The following is a 12,060-nucleotide window of genomic DNA, read 5'->3' as shown; positions in this document are numbered from 1 at the left end:
CGTTGACGCAAATAAAGGGCACGTTGGTTAGCCACCCTCCTTTTTTCATATCATCATCCTAAAGTCTCTATCGATTGTAGGCACAATAGTAGTAATAATTCTATCGCATTGTTTGCACAGCACGCAAAGCGAAAAGGTTTTCCTGCTTGGCATTTTCTGTGAGAGAGAGATTTTTATCTGCACGCTATGAGGAGTTGGTCATAGATTCATACGTGTGCGGTTCCTATGGCGTTCGTACACATGCAACCGCTACCAATTAGCACAAATTACATATTTCCTCATGTAGCTCATCGTCGTTCTCAGAGAATTTTCTTCGGGTGTTATATTTTCCAGTTATAGGCTCTGTTTCGATAATCAAGAATAGTCTCTCACTCTCTCTATCTCTCTCTCTCTCTCTCTCTCTCTTTCATTCTCTTTCTTCATTTCTTCCTTGTTCTGCTTCTGTATCTTTCTCTTTTCATTTTTGTTTTTTCCCTGTATCTTCGTTTATTTCTTCCCTCCTCACTCTAACTTTATATCTTCCTTCTCTTTCTATCCATATATAACTATGTATTTCTTTCTGTATTTCGGAGACCTCCGTGGCAGAGTGGTTAGCGTGCTACGACGCCAGGGGTCCGGGTCCAAATCCCGGCAAGGGTGTTTTTTGTGAGTGTCCCTTCATCATATCATCACCCATCCTCATCTTCGGGATTAGCCAAAACTGGAATAAAAGCGATGTAAAATAAACAAAATCCATCAATCAAACTTTCTATCTTTCTTTTTCATCTTCTTCATTGTCTCCTTCTTTCTATCACTTCTCTAATATATGTACAGAGTGCCCCAAAGTAGTGTTTACACTCTTTGAACGTCAATAACAGAAATACTAATAATAGCAAACATGAACTTTTTGGGTGTCACATGCCTTAAAGTTATAGATGTTTAAAATGACCCCATTGGCAGTAATATATTATGTGCAATCTGAACAGATCGACAATCAGCAGATACGGTTTCTCCGGGAAGCGTAGGTTGTCTCAATTGCTTGTTCCACCTCACTCAGTGTCTCTGGCTTTGTGGCGTACACAGCAGTCATCACGGTTCCCCACAGGTAGTAATTGAGGACTAAAAGTGGTAAACGTTGGAAGTGCCAAAAGCGAAAGTGTTGGGAAATCGCATCGTTCCGCACATCAGCCCCTAAGAACGTGCACACTAGTGACCTCTTTACACGCCCTTTGAACTACTTAGAGGGCTACCAACCACATTTCACGTGTACCGCATTATAAAGCATGGCACATTTCACAGTTTAACGTGGAAAACGGTGTTTGAATTATTGTGGCACTTACAGCTTTTACCAATTTTAGTCTTCAATTCAACTGTGTTAAATGAGGAGATCTGGTTGGATATTAGACTCTTCTTACGTTTTTCGAAAGAAAAATTATCACCGCTGCCATTTTGCATACATTAATGACTACCGCTTGGCAGGCCGTGACGGGACTAAAAATAAAAGAAAGCCTATATGCTCTCACACATGCTCAACACAGACATTGCAGCTTTAAATGCAAAAAGTCCAGTCAAGTCATCATTAATAGTTTCTCTGTTATTAAATTTCAAAGAGTGTAAACATTATTTTGGGACACTTTGTGTATAATATATATATATATATATATATATATATATATACGTGTATGTATGTATATATGTATATATATATATATATATGTGTGTGTGTGGGGGGGGGGCAGGTATCGTTCTTTTTTCAGCTTCATTGTCTTTTTTCTTTTTTAGTTCCTTTAATTCTTTCTACACATTATTTTCTCTGTCATATTTTTCAGTAATTACAAAGTTCCTTCAATAATGGTACTTGCAAGCCTGAACTGCATGGTTGCATATTTTCAGAATAAAAAATAATCTTCCAGTGCTCGTGGCCGTCGAAATAAGACGTTGTAAGGGTTTGTATGGTGATAGACTGCGTATATATTGCTTGTACTACATATTTCGAGACTGATAACAAGACAGGTCTTTACAATTCAAGACCGAGTCCTGTTGTCTCCATTCATCAATGCAGATAAAACTATCCATTTCAAACTACTTTATACTACCTGACAATTTTATTTTACCACTAGCGCCATTCTTAGCCTACACAACAATTCAATGGATATTGTCAGTTACGACATTACTTTTACGATTATACAGGTAAATCTAACAAAAAAATTATAATAATAAGAACTGCTCTCCGAACGCTGTCACAGAGGACGTTATTTCATTACAAGCATCCATGTTTTCTCGCACGTGATTTCACTGAGATACTACACTTGTTTAATTGTGATTACGTAACCGTAGTTAAGCACATTATATAATCAAACCTTTTACACTGTTCACAGTGTAATTAAAGGTTTTGCACATCGTAAGAGATATTGCACACCTTATACAATTTAGAATGATGAATTTACCACTTTCTTTCATCAGCCAAAGTGGACAATCTACAAACAGAATAACATTTTCATTTTGTAAACAAGTGTGTTTTGAAAATACATAGTATATTTGTCTAAACAATGCAACATAGTGCTATTTATCATTGGCTTTGATTACTTCTTTAAGTTACATGCTTGATTGATTGATAGATTTTGGCCTCCCGATGGCGCAGTGGTAGCGTCGTTGCCTGGTAATCAAGGAGTCGCGGATTCGATACCCGGTGGAGGCACACGGCACAGTGGTTCGGATCCCACTTTAAACTGGAGGTCCAGTCTCGATTAAACTTACTGTGCATAAAGTGGACTTAAAACACCAACTCAGTCAGTCAGTCAGATTGATATATTTTTTTGTTATTTAGCGTTGCTTTTCTGTCAATTTTGGCTAATCACAACGATGAGGATGATTGATGATATAATGAAATTGATGAAGAGACACTCACAAAGAATTACCATACGCATGCCGGTATTCGACCCCGCGATCCCTGGCGTCGTAGCGCGTTGTGCTAACCACTCCGCCACGGAAGTTGTCCTTAACTTACATACAATTAATTTTGTAAGGCCTTTCTATGCCACGTTTTCTAACTTTATACAATTTCTGTCTCCTTGTTTTTTGAACTAATACATACAAATGTGTACATATGTATATTGTGTATGTGTGTGCGGGTGTGTGTGTGTGCAATTCACGAAATTGTTATTTTATTTATTTATTTATTTATTTACTGCCCTCAACAGAGGTAAACCTCCAATTACAGTCGGCAGGAAAAAAATACAAAGAAAACAATACAATTAGCAAATATATAAACATACATCCACCGATAATACAAATAATCAATAACATAATCAATAATTAAATTAAACAATCTGACGCTTTATCTTGTCTTTCACCATACAAGAACAAAGACTTGTTCAATAATTACATACATAAAATACCTATAGATATATAATTGTAGAATACAATAGAAAATAATGGGAGAATAGTGATACCGGAATGATTACAGTGTATTTTGTCATAATTCTGTTTCAATCATTTTTTTATATAGTGTGAATGGCAATGATAAATCTAAGGCCTGGTTATTCATTGAAAGCGTATTATACAAATCACACATTCTACTTAACGGGCTGCTTTTATATTTCTCAGTTTTGGGAATTTTCGGAATCAGTAAGTTTCGCCCACGTAAATTACTTTTTCTGGTATTGAATTGTATTTGACTGAGGAAATAACTATTGTCTAACATACCGTTTACAGTTTTATGTAAGTATAAGTGATACAGATTATTCCGCCTATTACAAAGGCTTTTAAAATTAAATTCATGCAGCAAATTTTGATATGGCACATTATATTGTACTGGCTTTTTATATTTTATATAATATAAATACCTCAAAAATTTCTTCTGTGTTCTCTCCACGGTATTTTCATGTGATTTGTAGATTGGTGACCAGATAATAGAAGCATATTCCAGTCTACTTCTTACAATACTGTTGTATATGGTTGTTATACAGTTTATACTTCTGAAATTCTTAGTATTTCTAATAACAAAGCCTAGTATTTTGTATGCGTTATTAACAGCATGTGAGATATACTGTTTGAACGTCAAGGAAGAATCAATAAGAACACCAAGGTCTTTTACTACGAACACCTGAGGAAGCAATTGACTATTTACAGAGTATGTATAATGAACAGTATTTCTCTTATTTGTTAACTGCATAAAGCAACACTTCTTTATGTTAAAACTAAGATCATTTATACAACTCCACTCATATAATGCATTTAGATCTTCTTGAAGTTTTAATGTATCTTCTACACTAGTAATCTCTTTATATAATTTTACATCATCAGCGTAAATAAGGCATTTTGAATACTTAACATAAGTTGGCAAATCATTTATAAACAACATAAATAATAGAGGCCCGAGATTTGATCCTTGGGGCACACCAGAGTTTACATAATACTCACGAGATATTGATTGTTTATATGTTACATATTGCTTTCTTCCCTGAAGATATGATTTGAATAAGTTTATTAAATTGATTGTGAACCCAAAAGTTGATAACTTACGTAAAAGAAGATTATGTTTAATTCTATCAAATGCTTTAGCAAAATCAATATAAATTGAATGCACACTTGATCTATTATAAAAGGCATTGTGGACATCTTGGACAAAATTTACTAGGTTAGTTGTAGTGGATCGGCATGGATAAAAGCCATGTTGATTGCTACTTATATAGCTTCTAACATGTTTAAAAATTCTTGAATACAAAATTTGTTCCCACACTTTTGCTGGAGCACACAGAATGGCAATCGGTCTATAGTTTTCAATTTTTGCATTTTCAACCATAGGTTCTTCATTTTATATAAATCGAACTGTGTTCTCATGTGAAAATAAACTCTTATCTAACATGTGGTGTAATAACCAAGCTCACAAGTCCAATGTTATTTTTGTAATAATGTATTGTGTGATTAATAAAACTCAATTTCAACTTCAGAAAAGAGAACAACATTTTTACATTTTCAGTACATGACTTTCGGAACAGATATTCCCATTTTCACTTTCATAAGGCCTTTTTTATTTTTAAATAAGATATTTAGGGCACAAATAACTTTTTTACACAATACTGTAAATACTACATATATGTTGAAATAACGGAGAAGATAAACAATATATGTACTACATGAATTTTTAAATTCTTGAGACTTACGGATTTACTGTACGACATGATTTCGTATATTAACGAAATGTTAAGCATGGTAATTACGTGATATTTACAATGAAGTTGTATCCAACAATACTGTACTTAAAACAATGCTGAACCATGTCCTGTAGTGGAACACTGACGCTTCACCATTTCTTATCTTTTCTTGTAATTTATAATCTCAAAGGCAATACTTCTTTATATATACACAATGCTTCCGAATATTATCATATGCACATTTATAATTAATAATTATAAACCTCATAGTTGAAAGAATCTGTTGAGCAAAATGTTATAACATACTGCAAAACATTACTGCAAAATTGTGTGAACTTAATAAAAGAAACAAAGGGCAAGGATTTATTTTGCGGTGTTCGTCAAGGTCTAAAAGAAAACATAAGCACAGGCTATATACGAAACAGAGAAATAATTATACCTTAGACTGTTTGTAATTCTTTTTAAAATCAAAATATAATAGCAAAAAATTCATAATAAGTTCCGTGTTCCCAAAATATGGGATCTGGCCTTGAGTGAGTGAGTCATCATTGTTTGCCTTTAATTTAAAAATATATTTGAATAGTTAGTAGAAAGATCATCTCATCACATTGTAAATGTGTGTTCAAATATGAGTCTGAAGGAAGCGTTGTAATTGAGTCCGATTATTTTCGTAACATCTCCAGCTGACTGCCCTTATCTAGTGAGAGAGCCTGACAACAACGTACAGCGTGAGGAAGAGGATTTGTGATAGGTGTTATGTTGAGATGGCGTCAGCTGTTCGCTTGATGATTGGGGGTTTCGGTAGTTGTGACTCGCTTCCAAGCTACAAAATTCAGAACAGCCAGAGATGTTACGAAAGTAATCGCACTCTACAAGAATAATCAAATGGCATCTTCGACAAGTAGAAACAGTTTCGCACATACTTTGCAAACATTTGTTACGCTTTTTCTGCTTCGGTGCAAATTGTGTTGTACTTTTTAGAACAGTTTCAATATTTTCAGTCCCCCTCGATGGTGGAGCAATTTGAGTGGTCGACTCACGATTTTGCCAGGATGTGACCATTCCATATTGTTTGTTCTGTATTATTAATTCACCCAAATAATATAAAGGATAATCATAAAGCTAATGTTAAGGTAAAAACCAAGTGGCTTGATCTAGTAAATACATATGGGAATAGCCCTATTGAATTATTAAATGAAATTATTGAAAATATGCTGTTTCATGTAATCAGCGTTCATTTTAATTGTTGAGATTGGTTAAAAGAGGCAGTAAGACAACGTTAAATAATTCAGATAGGCAAACACAGAGAGATTACATTTGAATAAATATATATGTTTAAAAATTACGTTTCCGGAAAGCGTTGCAAAATATATTTATTGTAAGGTAAGCTCAAAATTGAAAGCTCTGGCTATATCTGGTTATCTCTCTTGCTTTCAGATTAAGAGGTCTCAGGTTCGATTTCAAGCGAGCGAAAATATTGTTCTGAATACTATGTACTTAAAACTGCGTGTTCAGTTCCGATTAACCTTTTTGTGCATAAAGTGAAATAGAGAACAAACTTCATCAAACTCTTCGCCCCAGGGGTCGAAATGAACCGGAGAGGCCTGGAACGGCGTTCCGGTTCGTGAATGTCTGGAACCTGCCTAGTGCCTCCATGTTGCCATATTTACAGTTTCACTCTCTTCCTTCATTGAAAAAAATATATATTAAATATTTCGCCTTTGCTCTCGGTTTCTCCTTTCATAACGATAGAAACAAGCCCCACTGAATAAAGGTAACGACTATGTGTTGAAGAACTCCAGACATTTTGGCAACGCAGGGGCAGTGTTATGCGGCAAGCAGCTGATTGCATCACCCACGCTCGATTACGATGTAAATTTCGACTAGGTCCAGGTTTCTTCTGTCGTCTTGGTGAACCATTGTGCGATGTATCTCCTCCACCAGGAATCGAACTCGGCATTTTTTGAGAAAGCTAAAGCCAGCACTCTTTCAGTAGAAAGCGGAGGCCTTAGTTAGGAAGAAGGAACCTGAATGGACGATAAAGATAAAAGGGTGACCCTTTCAAAAGGCACCCAAATATAAACCTCACTTCCTTGAACTACATTTTACGGACTAACGAGGCTCTGGTGCATGTAGCTGTAGCCAGGATACTCGTCTGTTGAAATTCTTTCGTGTCGTCCTTCTGTGTTTGTTATTGTCCCTTCACCCATGTCATCAACATTCATCCTCATCTTCGCGATTAGCCATAATAAACAGAAAAGCGACGCAAGATAACCTAATTAAATCAACCAATCAATCAATGATAAACAACGAACCCGATTAGCCTATTTGACCACATTGAGTACTTTTTGAAATAATGAGGGGTTTATCCACAATTTTCCATCTCGGGGTATAAGTTCGTATTTAGGGGACCTTTGTGAAATATGTTTAAAGGTGATTTGGGGGGGGGGCGTTAAATAACTGCACGTCTCCAACTAGTTCCGAATAAATTTGCATAAGTATTATCAAATTTTCGTACCAGAAAGTGTCCTTGCAACGAGACCTCATCATTATTGTTATTTACATGATTATCATGACGGGGGTAGGAATGCGATGTAAAAACGCGTGTCCTGAGGGAACATCAAGAAACAATATTTTGATAATGAAGACATGTTAGAGTATTTTATGGCTTCCTGAAGAATGTAATGACGTCATAAGGGGAGTGTTTGACTGCGCGTGTATGTAAGGTGCGTGTAGACTCCCAGGTACCATAATGAGCTACTCTAGAGTAACTCTTGCGTTACAACCAGTTATTAAGTTATTAACTGGGAGTTGTCTACTGGTTTGACACCTATAGAGAGAGAGCGTCTGTCGTGCAGTTCCAGATTTCGATACGGTTCTAGTTCCTGCGTAACATTGTTTCTAACCTCTTTTTGTTACCCGAAAACTGTTCGACTAATAACTAACGCAGTGCAGTACGTCTCCCTTAAATTTTTAGTTGGCTTGAAAACCTTCAATTTCAAGTTCAACAAAAAATGTGATTTTTCAGCCTGAATGCAAATAAACAAACACTAAAATGCCTAAAATGACTGGGAAAGACATTAATAATTAGAAAATATGAAACGAATAGAAGAAATATGGTCATTCTAATGAAAGCAATAGACATTACAAGTGTGGAATATGTACTAAAGAAGAGAAAGGCGTTAGAAGCAAGAAAATGAACAATAAAAAACAACATTAACAACTAAAGAGGAACTACTTAAGACTAAGGAAATGCAACCGAGGCAATTCTAATATTACTTCTTCTTTCCTTTATGAAATTATTTTTCTTTACACTTGTCGCCTGTTTGTCTATTTTTGAGCCAATTTTGCTAACTTTCGTCATTCAACTCTACTAGCCTTGTGTCTTTACAAAAACATTTTTTCCTAATTTCCCTAGATTCAATGTTCTTTTCCTCTTTCCCACTTTATTTAAATTCATCTTTTAGTACATTCTTCTATCCTTTTTTAGTACTTAAGTACCCCTTTATTTGTACTTCTTTCCTCTTTCATCTTTTATTCTTCGTTTTGTATTTTCCCCTCCTTTTCATATTTCTTTTCCATTCTTTCTTGTACATCTTCTTCCTCATCTTTTTCACGATATGTTTTCTCGATTTTACAGCCGATTATGCTCACATTACTGAATATTCCTTTTAAGCACAAATTTCCTTCTTCTTACGCCTACTTGCTATGCTTTGATTTTTAAAAAATAGTAGTATTTTCTTCACTAATTTTCGTTCGTTTAGTGTCCATTTACCGCCTCTCTTAGTATTTTTTTTCGAATATGTTCTATCTCTTTATTATTGTACTACTACTCTGTATTTTTTGTATTTCTTTTTCAACCTCTTTTTGTCTTTGCACCTAGTTTTTGCATTTTCCTCATTCCTCACTCTCTTTTTCTACTCCATTCCACCCTCTTTTTGCACTGATTTCTGCCCTATTTTATATTTCCCCTCTCTCTTCTTGTACTCCCTTCCACCATCTTCTTGCACTGATTTCCAGCCTCTGGTATTGTATCACCCTATTTTGTATTTCTTTCCACTCTCTTTTTCTCTTTATACACTACTTCCTCCAAACTTTGTTTGCTTCTCTCAATGCTTTTAGCGTGTATTGCCTGCTTATGTGCCATATTTCCGTTACGTGTGTCCATTGTGCATACTTTACTGACTGCCATGTGGAACTACGCTTTATGATTGTTTTGTCACCTCATATTTCCTGGCAACGAATATGAAAAAAATAATGTTCGAAAGGAAGTGCCTAGTACGATGTGCAACAAATACTCATCGAGATCAGGTCGCAAAATTAATCTCCCCATCCATTTCCTGCTCTATTGAAGGTAAAGTTAAGCTTTCCGTGAGTGATAGTATCTGAAAACGAATCCGCCACTATGGGGGAGACCAATCGATGCAGGTAAAAAAAACATGTGCACAACACGAGACAGGGGTGAATAACGCAATGTTCTAGCACGAATATCACCATAGAAGCCAAAAAAGCCAAAAAAAGATGGCTGTAAATGCATTAGTAAATACATGTAACGTTGAATCAGACTATTGTTGTTATTTTACTTGAATACTAATTATTCGTAACAATTAACACTTTCGTTTGGTTTGAGTTGCTGTTTTAAGTCCACTTTATGCACAGTAAGGCTAATCGGGACTGGACCTACAGTTTAAAGTGGAATCCGAACCACTTGTGCCTCCACCAGGTATCGAACCCGGGACCCCTTGACTACAAGGCAATGACGCTACCACTGCGCCATGGGGGAGGCCCTTAACACTTTCGTCTTTTCTTCAATGAAAATTATTTCCGTTTCATATGAATAAGATAGCAACATTTACGAACTGTAAGTACACGTACTATAGGTCTTTTCTACTGTTACTGCGGCCGGTCCTCGTTCTGACAAGGGAAGTGGGGAGCGGGGATTACGCCGTAGAACAAATGACAACAGCGGTGGCGCCGAGAGTTACAACGCGAGGGGAAGAAGTACTACGTGAACCTTGTTCAACAGGCTGCTGCGTTATTTATCGTGCTGGATTGGTCGCTTCCCTGCTCCCCACTTCCCTTGCCAGCATAGGATCGGCCACCGTAAGAGTGGAAAGGACCTTTCAATATTACACCGTTAAAATTTAACGATCTGCATGTTAATTTACAAAAATGGAACACAACATTTTTTAATATAAATTTGAATGTTTTTCATATGAATATTTTTTTAGAGAATTCAATCATTAAAATTATATTAATTAGGTTAACTATGTAAATGACCCTTAATACTTTTAAAACGGTCATCGTCATTTTGTGCGGTAGTTGAATGGCATCGGAAATTGACCGCCTTAGACAGTCATTTATAGTCATTTTTTACAATACAGGTAGGAAAATTATTATCTATTGCTACCTTCATTTGGTGCAAAGGTACATAAACCTTAATCTTAAAACTCAGCTAGCTTATCTACAGGGTAGGGTTCTTTGTAGACAACGAAACCAGACAGGATGCCTTCCAATGGAGACGTTTAAACGAATATATAATTTAAACACAGGATACATGGAGTAAGAATATTTACATGATAAACTACTTTCTTCTATAATTTTCTCGTTTACAGTCAATTTTCATCTCAATATACTTTTTATTATTTATTTCTTCTATCTGGACTTCCTTCGTAATGGACGGTCTGGATCGGGACTTCCTTCTCAATGGACGGTCTGGATCTGGACTTCCTTCTCAATATGGAGGATCTGGACTGCCCTTAATGGACGTTCTGGATCTGGACTTCCATCTTGTCTCCTTTGTAAACTTCCCTCTGGATTTCAATTTGTTTATGTTTTGACTATTTAACGAATTCCTTTATCCTTTTCCAACTTTTACCTTTAAGCTTTGGGAATAATACTACATCCTCCCTTGCGGCTGCGATTAGAACGCGCCAACACTAACTGAGTACAACAGAGTGTATACTTGGTGCAAACGATTGACACGCGCATCCAAGTAGGTGCTACGGTTAAAACGCGCAACCAAAAAGTGCTGTGGGGCGTCGATTGGAACGCGCTCGCCACTGATATAAACAAAATTTCCGCTATGGGAATGACAAATCAGTCAGACAGATGCAATATCTGATCAAAGACACAAACTTGTATCCGTGCTTTGACTTCCTTAATTTTCATATGAACTTACATATGATCACTGATTTGATTTATAAAATGTATATATTAATTTATTAATTTCATATTTATTATTTGTCTTCTTATAATATATTCTATTGTTTTTCATCTTTCTAATTTGCTTTGTTCTTATTTATAAAGTTATTCACATATATTATGCCAATTCTTAACCTTGAACGCCTGGTGCTGCCATCTCTATTCCTCTTTGGCAAACTATTTACATTACTTGGTCCCATTGGGTACGTAACACAATAAAGCTACATGCAAATCAGTGCTGGGTATGCTCAGGCCTACCTAGAAATTTTAGATAACAATTATTATTTTTGATATTATATTTTTAACTAAAACTGGAAGAAAAGAATGAAGGATTTCAAAAATTCCCTTACACAAATCGTTCTGTCTACAGGGTGACTATAAAGTGTAAACTATGTCACTGGAGCGATCGAACGAAAACATGTTTCTGCGCAAGTAGTGACTCAAGGGGGCTCCACCAATGAACAAGTGCGATGGAACGGGATTGCGTGGAGGGGAAAAGAAGACTGCTGTTACCAGCCTTTGCAGCAGCGTATGCTTGATTCGGCCCACTTGATATCTCCCCTTCTCCACCGTTTTGAGCGGCTTTGCTACAGAGATTCCCGGGATAGTATATGGAATCAATGGGTGACCCGATGAACAGCAAAACGTGCTCTACATGTCCTAAAAAAGCTTCAAACATTTCAACGTTTTCTTGAATCTTCTTCAAAACGTAAGGATTCAG

This window comes from Lepisma saccharinum, chromosome 11 (assembly GCF_977018435.1).
Source record: "Lepisma saccharinum chromosome 11, izLepSacc3.1, whole genome shotgun sequence".
Lineage (NCBI taxonomy): Eukaryota > Metazoa > Arthropoda > Insecta > Zygentoma > Lepismatidae > Lepisma > Lepisma saccharinum.
This window is presented reverse-complemented; position numbering follows the sequence as displayed.